This window comes from Pseudomyrmex gracilis, unplaced genomic scaffold, assembly GCF_002006095.1.
Source record: "Pseudomyrmex gracilis isolate BER0280 unplaced genomic scaffold, ASM200609v1 scaffold_18, whole genome shotgun sequence".
Lineage (NCBI taxonomy): Eukaryota > Metazoa > Arthropoda > Insecta > Hymenoptera > Formicidae > Pseudomyrmex > Pseudomyrmex gracilis.
Genome location: NW_018020602.1, coordinates 1049845 through 1069544, shown reverse-complemented (window position 1 = coordinate 1069544; position 19700 = coordinate 1049845). Strand labels below are relative to the sequence as shown.

The 19700-nt window shown below is 43.9% G+C and overlaps 1 protein-coding gene across 3 annotated transcripts in view; it reads right to left on the bottom strand.

Moving 5' to 3' along the window:
- LOC109864240 overlaps positions 1 to 19700 on the bottom strand; it is a 211369-nt gene that overhangs the window by 35519 nt on the left and 156150 nt on the right. The window lies entirely within an intron of this gene.

The window sequence follows — 19700 nt, the reverse complement described above, 5'->3', positions numbered from 1 at the left end:
ACAGTTGTTTTCACGGCAAAACAAAACGTGGCAAACCGGTCGCTTTCGCTTTCGAATTAACTCTCACTTTGTTCGCCTTGAGAGAGTAGCCTTCTCACCTGCATCGATCGGGCCATCTCCCGGGCCTTCGAATTCACCTTTAAATGGAGACATTGGAACTCTCTCTGTTTCCTTCTTTGGCTATCGCATCGATCCGCGACATTTTTTCCTCTCGAGACGATGGACGTCGCGACGAGGTCACGTGTCAATTACTGCGCGAATGTCGGCTCGGTTGGGTTCGTTTTGAGAATTGGGCAATTTCACGGACGAGTTTTGCAGACCGTTCAAGGTGATCGATTTCATTCCTACGCAGATTTTCTGTGCATTCCTCGTTTTTTACGTCCGTTTTAATGCAACACAGTCAGAAATCTCTGATTGTGTGTTTAAATTAATTTGTTACGCGTGAGAGAAAGAGAGAGAGAGAGAGAGAGAGAGAAGAGATAAAAAAGAGCAGACATAAAAAAAATGGGTGTTTTCTGGCGTGGAATCGAGGTTAAGCCAGAAACAGGTTGACATCTTGACGAGGCTGCGCAACCTGCGCGCTTTCGGGGAAATGACGAGCACGCGGGATCTTGCGCAAGGAATCGCTCGGCAATTTTGCAAGGCACGTATATATATACGCACACACTTTGCTGCTCTCTCACGGGAGGCTGCCGTGCGCGATGCGTATCCGCACGGGATGGAAAGAGCGTGGGCTCGCTCGCTCGCGCGCGCACGCACGCACATAACTGATATATATATTTCGCAGACCCACGCGCGCCTTCGCGGACAACATTCCTTTCGAGATGGAGTCGCCTCCGGAGCGAGGCTCTCCGTCGCGTCGGCCCGAGTCGGGACAAGTTGATGCCCACGTGCAGAATATACGCGCACGGGGAGAGAATAGCTGTCAAAGTGTGTACGAGAGCGCGATGGCCGCGGAGACGATCGCAATTAAAATTCTCGGGAACGAGGATACGCGCCGCTACGACCTACTTCGCGGCTTCCCATTCGTCCGCGTGATACAACGCGCGCGCGAGAGAGAGAGAAGGAGAGAGAAAAACCATATACTCTACTTTCAAGTATATATTTTGCATATCGGACTGCGGAACTGCGGAGCGTTACGTTTTCTTGAAAAAAACTCACTCGTGATTCATTTGATTATTGCGCATAGAGAGAATAGATTACGCGGAAAGAGATAACGTCGAGATAAACGTGAGAGATACCGCGAGGTATTTGTGTATCATATTTTTTTATAGCAAACAATTAAAGTGCTGCAATTTTTCACACCACAATACATCCAGCAATCGGATACTCTTTAATCTTGTCGAATTTTTAGTATTTCATAAATGAGTTGTTGTATATTACAGATGGTGACTAATGTAGTTTTGACGCGCGCGCTATAAATCTGCGGTTGATCGGTGAACACGATATGTTTGTGAAATTAGGTAGCGCTTGTGGCGGTTTATGGCGGCGATTACAGATTCGAACGGATTTTCTAATTTCCATAAATTCTCAGTGGACGAGCTAATCGGAGACGCGATGTGATGTAAGCGTCACGCGGAACATTCGTGATCACTTTGGGCGCCGTGTCAAGTGGGCTTGAAGAAACAAAATAAAAAAAAAAAAAAAAAAAAATACATTCACTCACCGCGAATAAGTCTGGCTGGTGCGGAAACAGGTATTTCGAATCTATTCGCTCACCTGCAACAGAGAAAAGAGAAACATAATCTAAGCGTGAATCAGGAATACCTTGAAAGGTCGTTCGACCGTTCGTGTGTGTATGTGTGTCTGCATTCCGAAATAAAAGTCGATATTAATGATCTGTCAACGGGCAACTTTATATTCGTCGTTGATGAATACACACCGTCAGATGTTGTTCGCAAATACACCCAATTATTATGCTACAAAACATCGCAACAAGGACACGACCGTTAATTTACAACCGCACAGAGGAGGAATCATACGGAGATTTCATCTTTCTCTCCGATGTCTTTCTTTATATATTATTCGCGAAACGTTGCACACCTCGACGAGGTGTATCTTTGCTTTACATCTACGTTTCACAAAAAGAAATCAATATGCACAATAATTCTCGCTGGCATAAACGTAACAGTGTTATCTGTATTTCAAATCAACATGCTTTGCCGGATCAGTGTAAGCTGTGCATTCAATACAATCCGATCTCCACAGACCGGGCGCAGAAACGCGCCTTTGTACGAAACGACCAAGTGTTGTGTCCCGAGAAGAAAAAAGAAAAAGAGCGTTATACGTTAGGTGTCTGACCGCTTTCTCGGATTTCTACTAGCACCCTGCGCGATCAGATATTAGAATAGATTAGGTATCGGAAGTGTGGATACACGTATCGGTGTCGCACCAGGATATGCATCGTGTAGCGTGTTGTAAACACGATCGGCAAAAACTCTCGGTGATATGTTATCGAACGACGAGACCAATAATAATTAGTAGTTAATAGTTGAGCGTAATTATATAATAAGCCGTAATTATACACGCTGAGCGAACCCGTAATTACACTCCCGCGATAATTATTCCCGACGCGTCGATGTAACGTTTATCCGCTTCGCGCATAAAAATGTACAATGTTGCGCGGAACGGTTGGCGTTTATTAATTTTCGCAAATTATTAGATAGATTCTCCAAAGTCGTCTTTTTTTTTTTTTTTGCTGTCATCAATTTTGCATTAATGCGGCACGATGCGGTAAACTTGAAATCCGGCCGTTTCGAAGTTAATGTAAACGGAGGGACGTGTCTGATAAATGAGCCCGGTTGTACTTACCGCGCGCGATAGTGTTTTTCCGCGGTCGATCTCATTATCCTTAATTATATCTCGAGCTAATTGTCATGTCCCGGGGAAAATGCTTAAGACTGACGACAAACAAGGAATCGCTTATTAAATCACGACTCATTAATCCCGCGTGCGGAATACCGGCGGCATAACAGGGCGAGAGAGAAGTTCCGGGATTCGAAAAAACCGCGTAAGAGTGCCGCGCGGAAGTGCCGACACGCACGATCTCATAATGTTCATCGTCGGGATGCCGGTAACCACGCGCGCGGGACGGTCTCCCTCGGGATTTGCATAATGAGAAATTATACGTGCGCCAACAGCGAGGCACGCGCGTCCCGAGAGAGAGAGAGAAAGAGAGACAGAGACGAAAGAGAGAAAGAGTGCGTCTATAATACGCGTGTGTGAGAGATCGTCGGTTATTTAAGCCGCCATTGAACTTTGTCTATATTCGTTTCGCGATTTTTCAGCGGGCATTGACTCCGCGGAATCACACAAGAAACGAAAAGAAAAGAAAAAAATAAAAATAAATAAAAAATGAAATCGTCAATCTCTTCGATTCTTTGTTTGTGTCATCAGTTTAATCGCTTCTATATTTAGCGTATAATACTATCCGTGTGAGATAAGATCTCTCTTGTTGGATGTTATAAAATCTTTTCTACGAGAGATGGAGATAAGCTTTGAGGTTGTGTTGAGACTTTAGATTACGCGCACGTTGTGTCTGTTGCACGTTGAGCTATATATTAAACAAGGAAGGTAATAGCGCCGAGAAGATACGGAACATGAATTAAACATAATATTCGCATACCACTTTCAAGATCTGAAAATGATAAGCGCGACGAAAAATAAACAAACAAGCCGGGAGAAAATTTGAATTAAATTAATACGGGACGCGCCACAGTATCTCTCTTTTCCGGCTTGATTAATAGTAATTATTTACATAACGATTATCTTGTCGCAAAGTATTTCTTGATAAATTCATTTTCCACACGCGCCCCGTGTTGCTGACGAGTTTTGGAATGGGAGGGAAAAGCGAGACGCGCGCGAGTAAATAACCCCGCGTTGCGCGCGTGTTTGAGTAAACCAACGCGATTTATCACACGTTCTTAATAAGCGACGATAGCGTTAACGTTAATAATGTTTTTTTTTCTCACGTATTATTTATCGATCATATCGATTCCATAATTCACAAAATGATCAAACGTCGATGTGTGTTTACGACACCCAGACCGAATAAAAACACACACCGCGCATTGATACACCGTGCGCGCACCTTTAACAACCAGGTGAAAGTATCGATATTTACAAGCGTCTTGAGTGCGCGTGTGCGCGAAGTGAGTACTTTGCACGCGAGAGAGGTGCACGCATACCTGTTTGCACCCGCGGGAAAAAAAATCGCACGTTCGACGGGAACGGCACTTGCTCACGCTTACCGGGGCAACTCTATTAATTACTGTTAATCGCGGCAATTAATCGTGCGACGTCCAGTGCCATCTCCGGATGAATTAGTACGTCGGGCACGATGTAGCCGTAGCTCACTGTCAATGGCGCGTACGAGTTATCGTTTCTTATCGGGTGGGGAGGGGGGGGGCTGTTACCACGCCCGATATCAAGTCTTCCGGCGCGAAGTCTTCGGGATGATGTTACAACCGCTCTCGCGCAGTCTGTAACAACCTCCCCCCCCTCCTCCGCTCCTCGTCCTCTTCCACGAGCCGTCATGTCGCGAGCGCGTGAAAACTCTTGCGAGAGAGAGATCGAGTTTCCGATCCCCGGAAACCGCGCGCGCAATATAACAAGAAACAGAGAAATTTCTTGAAGAATTTTCAATCGTGAGAAAACTAAACTTCTGTTTACAACCAGCAATTTTCTTTTCCAATTATTTTACGCAATCGAACATTTCGTTTTTGCTATGATAAATAGATGCGAAAGATAAAAAAAACTAATTAAGTGAAAGAGACTTTTGTTTTTACTTAAATGCATATATGCGCGGAAAGAAATGCAAAGATAAACCGGTCCCGTTCGGCACCGTTGACGTTCGAGCCCGCGCGTTACGCGAAAACTCGAGCGAACTTCTCAAGGAGTTCCAGTCGGCACGTAAAACAGGTAATTCGCGTCCCGAGACGCACGAACTCGTTTTCCCTCCGACGTGTCTATGCGTAAGATACTCGCGTACACATGTGCGCGGCGCAAGTCGCGCGCTCGGTTTCTCGGCCTTCTCTCGTGCGTGCCGCGCGCGCGATGGTGGAAAAGAAACAGGAGAATAAAAAAATAAAAAAAAAGAGGAGGAAAAAAAAAGGAAAAGACGGCAAGTCTCGAAGGACTTGCGCCGCGAAAAAGGAGAGCACCGCGAAGTGAAGTAAATGTCAACGGTTTAATTGCAAGTGTACGCGAACCAACCGAGTACACACACGGTGTCCGAGAACTGTTGTCGCGTGCTCTTCTTTCATCCGTAACATTCTTTGACTATAATTATTCTTGCGTTTCAAGAAAATCTTTCTCTTTCTTGTTTTTTTGTACGACAGTTTTTCTTTTCTATCTATTTTTGTTTCAAACTTGATTAAAAATCCAAGCAACTTGGAATTGAACAATTGCTGCTGTCTTTTTGCTGCTTTGTAAAAGTCGCACACATACACACAAATCATTGATACTCTTCTACATTGTTTTGAAGAAAACAAATGCGAGAAAAAAAAAAACAAAAAATCTCGACGAACACGTTGAGTTGACGATAACTGCGGAACACATTGTACATGACTAGAGTGGATTCCAAGAGCTCGTTCTGCGGCTCGTGGACTGTCCATAGACTACTGTAAATCAATCGGTTGCGGTTTTGCAAAGCGGTCGCGGTTCTGCGGTGTTTAATTATACCATTATTCGCCATTCTGTCGCCCAAGTCCGTATGACGAAACGACGAAGTGTGCAATTGCGAATGAGAGTTACAGATGAATTTTGCCTCGAGATCGATTTCGTTCTCATTAAAGCAAATCTATCGTCGTTTCGATTTTTCACGTTCCGATTCGAAGAAGCAAAAGCGTGACCGCAATAAATTACGTGAAATCGATCGTTAAACATTTTCAAGGTTAATTACTTGGATTATTTTTGCGTATTTTTACACACATCATAGATTTTCTCGCACATATTTTTTTTTTTTTTAATGCAACTCTCTTCCAGTGTCTTATCATAGTGTTTTTTTCAACTATACTAATTAATTAAATTTTATTATCTGGATCTTAATCTGTTTCTCAATCTTTTCTCTATCTCGAAAGGATTCTTTGTTCGCATATAGAACGCATATGTTATAATAATTTCTATGCGCGCAACATCGTTGCTTCGTCGAAATTGTATCTTTCCACACCGCGAGAAATCCATCACCCTCTGACCTTTCCGCGCACAACAACGCGCGTTTCTAATTCATTTAGAGACTCGCCTCTCGATGTGTTTGTACGCTCGCACGCTTCTTGCTTCGTTGCGGCAAAATTTTCTGAGCCGCAAAATGATTTTGCTGACCGGCGCAATTTGTCGTAATCACTTTCTTGCGTGCATAGACGCAAGAGTCGTGTTATCGCGCCGCAAATGTGTCTCGAGAGCTGATGTATGTAAGAATCAGACTGTGACATTAACGTCGTTCCCGAAACAACCCGTGGTACAACAGGTGGATGGAAATTAGCGGAAGAACGGGATAGTCAAATATTAAAATTTCACTCGGTATTTCCTTTGTGTCCTAACTTTTGATTTCCGCACTTCTCTCTCCGCATGATTTTCCAAGAACAGAATATTTTTAAATGTGATTCACGTCCAGTTACGTTCTATTTATTCTAGTCGCAGTATGAAACTCCGATAATTATGCGATTTAACGATTTAAGTTTTTTTTAAACAAGATTGCGGAAACCCGCGACTTCGATTAATAAATCGGCAATGATAGATACCGTACGTTGCTGCTACGATTGCGATGCAAACTCGCGCGCGCGCATAAGCGCGTAAACAATTATGTTCGTCGCATAAATCGTCAGCGCGTGTACGTGATACAAGAAACTTTACGATAACGAAATTCCGCGGCGCGTCGCGCTGAATTTATAGCCGAAGGATTCGCGTTCTTTCTATTCCGGAGGAGGCAACCTTGCGGTGTATCCACACACATCACGTGGGTGTGGATCTCTAAGACGAGTTCTGAGCGCGGCGAGACGCGATATTGAGAGTTGAGCGAGGTCGCGGTAGGTCGTTCCTTCGACTCACATATGCCGCGCCATCGAAGGCAAAGACGTTCTCACACGGAACGAAACGCGGAAAGCGGAGAATATCAGGTTATTATTATTTCGTCCGGTTTCTTACGAATATCGGCAATCTTCTACCGCGCTCGCAACGTAAAGTTACATTTTAATAGTAAAATGACAATTTGAAAAAAAAAAAAAAAAAAAGTGTGTTCGCGTGTCTCTCTGTCTTATATGCTACTATATCTTCTCTTTGTTTCTTCATTCTCCTCTGAGACTTCTGCGCGCTACTCGCGTAAAACGGGTAAAAGGAGCATCCAAGTTCACTGGGTTAATGACTACCTCGCGTTTTCCCATTCTCGTGTGTTCGCGGGTGCTTGAGGATATTCCGGAGGCGTGGAAAAATGATAGATCGTTTCAATTTTCTCGACTAGAACGTTCTCTCTCTATAGTACGGAGTGTACTAAAACGTAATAATCTTACATAGCCGCGCCATAGACTCTAAGAATGTTGTGTGTTTAAATTAACTTGGCGAAAGATATGCACTGTTACGTATCATAATTATTATAGTTTAATAAATCATACGAATCTTTTTTTTTTTTTTTACGGCGAGACGCACAGCGAGAGAGTAGTCCTGCAGCTCAGTGGGAACATAAAGTCTTCCCCGCTAGTCTCGTAAACACCGTCTCTGTTTTGCAATCCGTGTATTTACGAGGTCCGTATGAAATTCTTTCCTACGTCGTAATGCGGTCATAAAGGGATTTGAGCAAACGTAATGCCAAGCCCCGGGGGCAGGTTGATTTCGCACTGAGGACGGTACTAAGTAATGAGCCGGAGTGCCGGTATGGATTTTTTTCTTTTCCTCTTTTATACCGCATCCCTGCGTCTCGCTGCCGACTGAATTGCTTAACTGAGGTATTAGGACGCACAGACCACGGTGGTGTTTCTTCACGCGCGCGGCGAGGGAGGACGGAGAAGGTGGGAAGGCGCGTGACACGTGAACGGGCTCTCGGCTTTCCACGTTATTTATCTCCGGCCGCTTTATTAACGTCCTTCCTCCGCGGCTTATTAAATAAAGCAATTCCCCGCGTGGATGACCCTCGACCCCGGCCGGCGCAGATCCCGCAGAGATATCGGTTTCGTTTTCACCGTGTGACGTAGTAGTGTGTACGCCGCACACGGCTGCTCTCTCATGGCGCAGGTGCGTGCGTGTATGTGTGCACGTGGCTACATCAACTACGTGCTCGATGCTGCACCCCGGGCAGGGGCGTGGCTACTGTACAGCTCGATAAGGCCATTCCTTTCCTTTTTTCATTAGCGAAGAATAAAGTAAAAGATCGAGAGAATGCAATTGAAAAAAAAAAAAAAAAAAAAAATGAAATATTATTTAAAAACATTCGCACAAATTATTTGTTAATTAAAGCTTCTCTCAAAACCGTGGTTTGAAATAATATTTAGAAACTTTTGAAAAAATTAAGACATTTCTCTCTCTCTCTCTCTCACTCTCTCTCTCTCTCCCTCATACACAACGGCAATATTATAGAGTGCTATATTATATGGTGTTGCGCGCGTATTTCAGTGCGAAATACTTCTCGCGAAGAATCATTACGGCTGCGCTAGAACGCATACCTGTTTATTCGCGGTGAACGTCGGCGGTTAGTGTTTGCGGTTGTATGTTTGTCGGTGCATCGTTAAGTAGCCGGCGTATGCAGTAAAGTTGCATTGATATACGTGTATACAGTAATAGTAATAACGAGCATGCGTATGATGGTCGTAACACCTTGAAACGTACAATCAATAACAGTGTCTTTAATACACACTAAAATTTTTAATAAAATTTATACACGTGAAACGTATACAACTGAAACTGCTCACTGTTGTGACATTCGGTTTCTGTTTTTAATAAGTTACGGAATATGTTTCGCAAAGGTGGGCGAACGCCCGGCACCGTTTCGCAGGTGAAGGCGATATTGAAAGCACGGTTCCGTTTTGTTTGCCGGGAATTCGTGCCGTGTGAACGCACAAACGAGCTGAACATTCGAGAGTATCCACGACGGTCATAAACAGAAGTCTCTGAGTGAAAAAATTTATGGGCACGATTAAATCTAAGGGGTTTTGTTTTTTTTTTTAAAAAAAAGAAACAGACACAAAGGAAATAAAACGCGCCTCGTAATACGCGTTGCTCAATTATTGCCAGCACTTAATACGTCACTAACCAAGTCTGGGATAGCTAATAAATTATTCACAGGTCACTGTTTAATCATTTTCTCAGCGCGCGATTGCCGTATACCCGCGCGAACACTCGCCTTATCCGTGAGTTCTGATTCACGACTTGTATACATATAGTCCGCGGCCACGCGGTGAGTGCGCCATCGTAAAATAATCGTTTTATCGTTTTACGCGCGTTTTATTTCGATCCCGATTCACGAAAATTGCTCGGCATTTTTATCGCGTAATATACTAAGCGCGTCGAGCAAATGGAAATATATATCCGCGACAAATTTCACTTTTCCGCAGTCAGAAAAACATTCGGCGAAACATTTACAGCGCCGCCGATATCGTAATTTATATGCGGCTGGAGTAATACCCTCGGCAGTATATTTCAAAACAAGAAATCGAGACACAAGAATGGAGACACTCGGCCGGTAACGCGCGCGATAAGGTCTTATGGTAGTCATTGTCCTGAATTCCTTTCGTTAAATGCGTTGGTTTCTCGCGTGCAAGAGGTGGCGATCGATTGCGTCGCAAATTGCGATGCAAATATCTTAACTCTTTTGGAAAGCTGATGTGTGTGATAATAATCAGACACAGTCGTAAAAAGAACCGGAATTGTGGAAGAATAAATTACATACGTGCTGACATATATCTACTCGCATTATTGCCAATCAGAAGCAGAACGATCAATGTCGTTCCTTTACAACCTTTCTAAAACATACGTGGGCCTGTCTCGGAGAAAGTTTTGTTTCTCTAAATCTCTCCACTTCTCATATAGAGAACACGCGCATCACCTCGAACAGGTGGGATCGAGAGTGGGCGGCTGAATAAGTTGTTGCCGTTCGTTAATTCTGTGTCTCGCGCAAGCGTGAGTCGTTCAAACGACACACTTAATTCAGCATTAAGTAGCTTACATGAGTGGATCGAGTCGCACGCGGGCGCGACTCGCGTAAGCCTCGCCTTTTTTTTCCCCTCGTTGAGACGAACGCTCGCGAGCCGGCACAACGATCTGTAAAGTTGTAACCGACCGAACTGTCTTCGAAAACTATTGGGACATCTCTTTCGTCTGTGGATTATCCGAAAAAAAAAAAAAAAAACTAATTTCAATTGTGTGCGAACTGAACTCTCTCTCTCTCTCTCTCTCTCTCTCTCTCTCTCTCTCTCTCTTTGAATTATCGGATTAAATCAGAGGAAAAGAAAGAAACAGAAAAGCCTACGCGCTGTTTTCCTTCGCGGTCGTCGTGAGAACCGCGAGGAAAGTGTCGCGCTGCAAGTGTGTGTGAGTCATAATCAAGAATAGATCGAAGGATAGATCGGTGGATCTCACCGCGACGAATCCATATAGGGCACGGGCAGGGTTCTCGAGACCCGAACGATGCCGCTTATGGCGAATCTTAAGAATCCGCTTTGATTTCAATGTACGGAGCGCGATCATTCGCGGCGCATAAACAGAGTCTCGCGACGCTTTACACAGAATCGTGACGTATGTACGTAGAGAGAAAAAGAAGGAAGAGAGAAAAGAAAGAAATGAGAGAGACGCACACACACACACATTACGTCTCTCTTTCGCGTGCTAGTTTCTTCTTATGCGGGAGCGAAGGGCCTCTTCCACTTGCACCACCTCTCTCGATGAGATATTATGAAATTCAGCATCTTTTATTGCGCACCGTAGGAGTCAGGTTTCTCTCCTCTGAAATAACGTCCCCCCACTCCCTTTCTCACTGAATCGAACTCGCTTGCTCGACTGCCTGCCACCGGCCACCTCCTGTATTCCGAGATTCCAGCATGCAAGCCGATAAGGCCCGCGTAAATCTACGGATTAATCGTATCGAACGGTGCTTCGTTGCATCGTGTCTCTTATTTACCGTCCTCTTATTTGCCATCTTTTTCTATCGCACCGCCGCACGGAATAATAAATCGGGGAAGAAGACGGTCGGATTTTTCATCCCCGAAGGGGATACGCCGCGATATTCTATTACGTCCGATTTGCGTTTCTCTCACGCAAGCCGACACGTTTGGCCAATTTACGACGCGAAACGCGTGTATAATTGAAGACGCGGAGATTGTTCGTCGTATCGTTAAATTGGCAGCACGTACAAACCCACGTATTTCGAGAGGAAAGGTATTTTCTAATTTGTAGATGCTGGTTTTTGTGTATGAAATATCTGAATTCAAAAGAAAATCCCTTTGACGAAATCACGCGAGCGACGTGCTTTCAGAAGTCGATTGACGCGACGCGCATCACCAAATGTATTACGCGAGGTTGCGCTTGATTAACATCCAGTCGGCGTGCTCAGTGACGCGTCATGTGTACCAGTAGGGTACACACGCGGCGATCCAATCGGCAGCGCGCCGCAACACAACAGGCCGAGGCCGAGGTCTTGTCCGTACAGGTCGTAATTAAAGGACTGATCTATTGATCCTTTCGGATCTGTCGACATGCGGGACGGCTACCTGTGCCGCGCGGCGTGTGCACGTGCACGCACGGTGTATAACGTACGTACACCGTAGCGCGCGCGCGCGCACACACACTACGTTTCTCCCGTGGTGCACACGCGGCGGCCATATATGGTGCAAGAGACGTGTTGTAGTGGTCAGTCCACCGTATGGTGGTAGTACAAACGCGCCCGCTACCATCTTTATCTCGGTCACGGCGACTCCGTGAAAGTGAGAGCTCACACAGCCGAGAGTATCTCTCTCTCGTCCTCCCCCGCCGTCTTCCTCTCCTCCACGTACGTTGCCTCTCGTGTATATCCGCAACGTACGTACGTATTATCCGGGTAATTCTCGTTCGTTTGCGTGATTGTGCCGTTTCTCTTTCTGTCCTTCTCTATTTATTTCGGTCTTTCTCATCGCTATTCTTCCCCGGTTCGCCGTTTTTTTTTCACCGTGCAAATGTGAGAGTTCAGCCGGTGGTGTATACAGGTCAAATGTTTTACCACTCATTGCTGCGTGTTGAACAAGTTGAAGAAAACACATTACTCTCTCGGCAACATTAAGCGTCTATTTCAAAATTGCATCGAGTTTTTATCGCGGAAATTACAGTACACCACTATATCTGATGAAGTCTAAATATATCTTGTCTAAGTATACCTATATATCGTGGCAATTCGGTAAATCGATTTAGACGAGTTCCGCACAATTGTGTGTGTTTCCATTGTCGCATTTAATCGTAAATACATCTTGCGGCCTTGATAGCTCGCGCAACAGCCTTCACGGTCGTGGGTTTCTAGTTCCTGAGAAATTTAAACAATAAAACTTCTACGAAAATTTCTACGATGTGACTAAACACGTGTCAAAAATGATAAGAGTGACTAACAATCCTCTGATGAGTAAGCTTAAAAATCTTTTGTTTTTCTGAAATCTTTTTCTTCTCTAAAAACAAGTCGGATTTGCCAGCCCGTCTGTTTCATTTTGTATAATTTGTTCGGCACGCCAAAGTAAATGCTCTTCTTCCATTTTATTCGACGATCAATCAACAGGTTTATGTGTGATCTTTAGCTTTGTTTAGCGCGCGATATACGTGGCTCTCGTTCTTAACCTTGAAATTTATACGACGTATGGATGAGTCCTGGCCTTGCTTTCTCGTTCTCGTTTCTTTTTCTCTCGCCGCTGACTTGCGTTCCCCTCTTCGTTTTTCTCATCTCATCTTTTCTTGCGCTTTTTTTTGCACGTGCCGTTTGTAGCACGGCCCAAGTCTATCGATCAGTTCTGACTTGCGGGCCCATTCTCGAATATATTAGTTTGCGCGCAAATTCTCTTGACTGATTACACGTTACGAACGCAACCGATTCGCATGTTAACGCCGTGCAAAGAAACATCGCGAGACTTAATAGGTCATGAAAGTTTCGAGCCGTGACTCGAGAAGGGTGTATATACGCACTGTATATACACCCATATTATGGTCTTCGCAAGAAATATTACACACGCGTTATTAGATGTAATATTCTAATTTCAAAAGAACGTTTAAATAATCAACTTCTTTTACGTTGTTAAGAATAAACGATATATTTTACATTACTGTTTGTAGTTTTTTGTCATTAAAAAATGTTATATGATACTGCAAAGAATTCTTAGCAAAATGGAGTACAAATGTCCGTTTCTTCGGACACACGACTTCGGAGGCCCCCCGTTCGCGGGTCCCGTTTTCGCGCTTCAGCGGATCGTAAATCGCGCAAGACCCTTTCCTTCCTGCTCCTCTCTCCACCCACCGTGGCAGCCGTGCCTCCGACAAATGATCGCGGCGGTTAAAGAACTTTATCGTCCTTCGACGCTGTTTCGAAACGCGTTCTCGGACCTTATCTCTCATCGGGGGCGCTTTCTTCGCGGAATCCACAAGTCCTCTCGGATATACCTTTCTGAATATCTCTTTCTCTCTTTCTCGCCGTGCAGAGGCTATCTCTAGCGTTCATCTGTGGCAGCACGCTGCCGTATCGCCGACGCGGTCCGGAGGCCGCGCGTTCGGATTTATGCAACACAGCAGCGTGACACATTCCGCGCCGACGTAGACAGCGTAGGTTTCTGTCTCTTGTACCTGTGCGCCGAGGAGTCTTTTACGTTACACGTATACACCTGAGCGAACGAGCATTACGCGGTCTCAATCAAATTTTTAACCAAACGAGAAGAAATTGACTCCTCGCTTGACGCCGTGTTTGTTGTATTACCGCACGCGTTTTCAGCGATAACGAAGTAATCGTAGGTGCCGGATCGGTGGCGTAACTTACGGCTCTTGTCGATTTATCGTCAGTATTATCTGGACTATATCTTCGTTTGGGTACCTGTCGGTTGCCCGATATCGGAGCTCGATCTACCACGCCTTAATATATAATAAGCATTTCAGATGGGAAAAACAATGCTTTCAGCCGGTTTGCGTAACTCCGCGCCGTTTAAGTTTACGATTCGGGAGAACGCGGCTAGAACGGGAACATTAAATCTAACAGATCTCCACCCCGCGAGTATAGAGATATAACGATAAAAACTAATATTCCCACTCCACGTGTACTGTATTAAATGTCAATTTTTTTTTTTAAGAAAAAATTACCGTCTCTTTTCGAATTTCTCGTGAGCTGTTAAAACTGTTACGTTTGTCTCCTTTTGTCTTTTTCAGAACACGACGCGGATATCGAACGCGGAGAGAGAGAGAGAGAGAGAGAGAACTGCGTAAAACGATCGATAAATATTAGATTGCCTAATAGAATTTACGATTATTTCTATCGCGTACCCTTTCGCGCTGATAGGCCTTAATATTTTTTACGTAGACACGGAGAACAATGCAAGTGCACCGTGGCGCGCACGTTGCCCTGGAAAACCCACATTCAACCTGCCACACCTAACTTCTATTTTATCTTCTCTGGGAATGATCTGAGAAGTTTTCAAAGGAAAAACCGGATATTTCTCGCGCGAACGATAATACGACGATAAGGGAAATCGTGGTCAAATATTTATTCGGCGCAAATTTACTCAAGCGTATCTAATTTCTCTATCGTTAAAATTTTTTTTTTTTTCTAAAGAGATTTAAAGAGATATATATTTCCTGCAAGAAATGTATTCTGTAACTTCGGACATTTTAATGTACATTAAATTAACTGATCTCTTTCGTTTCGCCGTATCTCGCGCGAGTGACGTTTATTCAAACAACGTAGCCCGAACGTGTTCTTTACAGTTGTCAAGTATCTTATCACTTCCACGCGAGAGAACAATGACGACATTTCGCCGAAAACTCGTTAAACCGGCCGCTCGCGCGCGCAAAGAGCCGCTAAGAGAGCTTAGAATAAGCAAGACCCCGCAATTATGCTGTTCGCGTAAACGTCGGCGAGGGTGCGCGAACGCGAGGAGAACAATGCGAGTTTGCGCGGACTCCGTACAGACGATGGTGCCACATCGAAGGGCCCGATCTACCACGCCTAGGGTACAAGAGTACACGAGAAGCTCCCCGTCCCCCCCCCCCCGATCACTTTGTAGGCGAGAAAAATGAGACGTTTTAAAACGCTCGGTTGCGAGCGCGAGAGCTACGCCGTGTTGCGCGCACTGCGCAACGAACGGCGCGGAATGAGTTATGCTCGCTGCCTAGGCTATTGGCATTCGTGTCGTGTCGTAAATCGGACCTGACACCTCCCAGAATGAAATCAGTGGTTGTCAGAGTTCTGAATCCCTCTCGGCGCACAGTCGATAGTTCACGCAGTCGTGATTTCGCAAAGCCTCGCGCTCGGCAGGCCGGCAGGTGTCCCTTGCCTAATCGCTCACCGCGATCGCGCTCTCGACGTTTTGAATTTTTCCAACGGGAAATAAACGCGCGAAATTCACTCTCTCTGTATATGTAAAGAGAGGTCGAGCCAGATTTGACGTTTATCGCGCGTCGCACCGCGGTCGATGACGTTCCGATATTGTGTAGATTATTAATGACGCTATTTATCACGGTCCCAATTGCCGTTCCAACAATGTCTTTCAGAAGTAGCGATCCGTGAACACGACGTTGATTGATATTATCGCAGTTATGTAAAACGATACTCTTTCTGAAAATTTATTCCATATTAGAACACATATATTTCAGATAATGCATTTTTAATTTTAGAACCTTCTTATAATACTTTTATCGACTTAAACAAATTATTATTATTTTTTTTTTTCATTCATTTACGCCAGACGTGATAGTGCTAAGTAATATCTAATCACACTCGAGAAAGTTTCTGTTCGGGCTTTCAGGGACGGTAACGTGATAGGGTAACGTGTAGATAAAGAGACGTGGCAAAATTGACGTTGCAAGCGTCCGGCGTCGTCGTGCGCTCGCGCGCGCGTTAACTAGCATAAATGCCGGAAATCTGTGTGTACGCGCGCGCACAGCCGGCTATACAATTTATTACATCTCCGTACGTACGCGCCGAGAGAGTTTCGCGTGACAGTATTTGTCATGCGAATGGATGACTTTACGAGACAACTTAATAACATGATCGCGTGACATTTCAATAATAATACCTACCGCCATTTCCCGTTTAGTCCGTAATGATAGGATATCGATAGGGTAAAAATGAAAAGAACCGTGCGCGCGCTCGCGGACGCACGACAGAAGGTCGACGAGAAGAGTACAATGATGCGTGTTCGTAATTTGTCGTCGCGCAAATGTGTGCCGCCACACAATAACTGCTGTGGCATTGCGTCAACTGCTGGAATGTTGGTTTCGCTCGCACACATTTGCGAGAACACATTTGTGATTAGTATTCACGCTTGTTTCTGTTATATTAATTTCCCGTCGCGTTTATTATCGCTTTTTTATATACTGCATAACGAGGTGTGCGAATTGACTTGTTTACATGAACAAATTTACATTCCGTTTAATACACGTCAAACTTCTACGTGACTACTTGGAGTTACGCAGTTCAAGTATTGTTCGCTAATCCTATATAAAAAAATCCATGTGTACCATGAAGTGCGTGTTTTGAATATCAAATATATCGCATCTATTGTTGCCTCTTGGTTGGTTGGTTGATCGAGTCGAGTCGAGATCGAATCAAATCAGTAAAATCGAGACAGTAAATATTAACAGAAAAGCGATTTTGACAGTTCGTAGTATATGTGGAGAAAATTAAAAACGTGATTAAAGTAAAGTCACATGACAAGAAAGAATAGAAAAACAACACGTGACTAAAGTAACGTGACTGTAATTTATATTATATATAACATTAAATAATATATATTATACATATAATTTATTATTTATTATTTATATTTATACTATTATATTTTATATTGCATTATATGTATTACATATATACTACAGTAAAGTCACTGACCTCGGCCACGCGACCTTGAGGGGGGGGGGTCACTGACCTCGGCCGGATGACCGCGGCGGGGTTTCTGACTTTGGTTACGCGTTGATTTCTTCATATGTGCAATTATATTTCTACATATTTTAAACATCATATATATAGCTGAAATTTTTTTCTCAATTAGACAATTTCTTTTTGAAATTAAGTTTGCAAAATATACTGTTAAGATAATCGTCATATCGTTATTCCTTTGCCGAAATAGTATTTGAAAAGTAATTTTGGAAACAACTACAAATATTTTATAAAAGATCAATGTTTTTACATCTATTTTCTTAAATATATCTATATAATTGCAAATTACAATTTTGTGCAAGATTTTGTCACATAATTTTGTAAATGTTTTCCTATCAGGGTATATACATGTGTGTATGTATTATATATAGATATAGAATATTATATATAATATGTATAATATTCTCTTTTTTACTTTTTTCCTTGTCACGCGACTTTAGTCACGTGTTGTTTTTCTTTTATTCTCTCCTTTTTCTTTTATTTTTTTAGTTTGATTTTCATGCGTTATTTCTGACATCTCTCATATGTGTATTATATATGGTTTGTAAGACATATATACTAGTTGTCATCGCGATGACAGGTTTACTGGCACAACACGCTAAAATAAACATTAAAAAACATTTAAAAAAAACAGCGTAGCGCGCGCCTGTGTTGTGTTAGTAGAAAAAAAATTGGTACATGATTTTTATTGTTCCGTCCCGATTGTTCTTTGTTTTAAACCGATAAAACGCACGTGTTTTGTCAGAGATCCGCAAAGTAGAGCCTTGATCGAACACTTGGGTACACGCCGTAATGACACTGTTTTGCGGTTGCAAACGCGCCGCGGAAAAACGATCGGCGCAAAAATCGCGCCGCAGCTTGCGAGAAAAACAAGAAGGTCGAAACGTGCGAAGGTTTCGAGCGCGGACTCGCGAATTGTAGTAGCGCACCTGGTCTCCGCTCGAGTTTTACAACAGTGACAAAGATCACAACGCGCGAGTGTCTCGGGCAACGTTATAATTTGCAAACCGCGTTCGCGGAAAATCGTTGTCGCTCTTTCTGCGGAACATTCGACGACGTTCAATCGACCGCGAAAAACGTCGATGAGCCATCACGGATATCTGTGCACGTTGTAATGATACGTTGCGCGGTTTCTCTCCATATGACGTGAGAAAAAAAAGATGCTAGCTTTTCGATACGTGTTCGCAGCAGCGGAACGCAAAAACTCGCGACCGACGACGAAAAAATCCGCACAAACGGAAAATGCGGTTCGCGTGCTCGGCAAATATTTCGTTTGCTCGCCGAGGAAATTTCCAGAATGTACCAATCGTCAGATGAAATCGCGAGATGCACGTGCCCGCTGCAGAGCCGGAAACAGGTCGCGCGGACGCCTTTCTAGTTTCTATCTGTGATACGCGAATTCGTGCAAGACTGGTAGACGATTTTTCTAGCGCGCTCCACGAGTCGTGCCGATCAGCCGCGAATTTTCGATGATTATCGATTCGTATGCATCAAGCGCAAACGGCTCTCGGCACCGCGCGCCGAGAGTAAACAAGGTAACGACCGACCGGGGCACGAACGGTTCGATCTTTATATTTTATATATCGCACGAATATAAGTGAAACGAACTGTTTACTCGTAACCGACACGATTTATCGTTGGTGTTTGATTTCGTTTCGTGAACAAAAAAAAAAAAAAAAAAAACAAACAGATTGAAAGGATTAATTTATTAGTTGTGCAAATGTGTGACGTAAAGTACAGACACGTATTAATGGGCCGCGTGTAAAACGAGCAATATCGTGTAACGTTTTATTAAAAATAGTTTTTCATTTCCAACCCTATTGGCTGCGTTTGTCTTTCGCAAGCGGTTCGACTCTTATATAGAGAGCGCTATACACATATATTTAGTACACAACCATATTACCAATACGGTAAACCTCCTGCAATGGCGCAACATTGTGTACTTGTCTATACTTCGAGTAGCCCTCCGTCGGCACTCGCAACTCCGCGACCGCCGCCGTCGACAAGTGCGCGTCGCTCCTGTTGCGCCGCGCTGAGCTTTGTTCTCTCCGTGGGAAACATCGGCGAAGATTATTGAAGTAGGTAGCGGTACACTAGCGCGTCGCGAATTACCATACGTGCACATATATATATATATATATATATATATACGAGTGTATCATCTCCGCGCGATCACGTCACCCGCGATAATGCGCGTTCTCTTCTTTGTTAAAATAAAACATTAATTTGCCGCATTCATGTAAGAGAACAATATGCTCGAGCGATCACGTATTATTATATTTTTTCAAATTGTTTTTCTGTGATCGCACTTTCGAAGATACTTGGATTTTGCGAGCGAAACTTGAGATATCTCTTCTGATATACATATAGGCGCAACGAGAAGTGACGAGAATAAAAATGCGGCTAACTGGTTTCTCCGGACGGGAGAACTTCTTGTCGCCCGGCTCGTGGCGAATCCGCGATGTACACGTCGAAATTGATTACGCTCGTCGGCTTGTAATACCGCAATGCGATATTAAGCGTGCCGAATAATTTATCCGTGGCGCGCGCGATGCGCTAAAAACAAAACAAAAAAAAAAAAAAAAAACAATAAACTCCGCGGGAAATGAGTGAAGACGCGAAACAAATC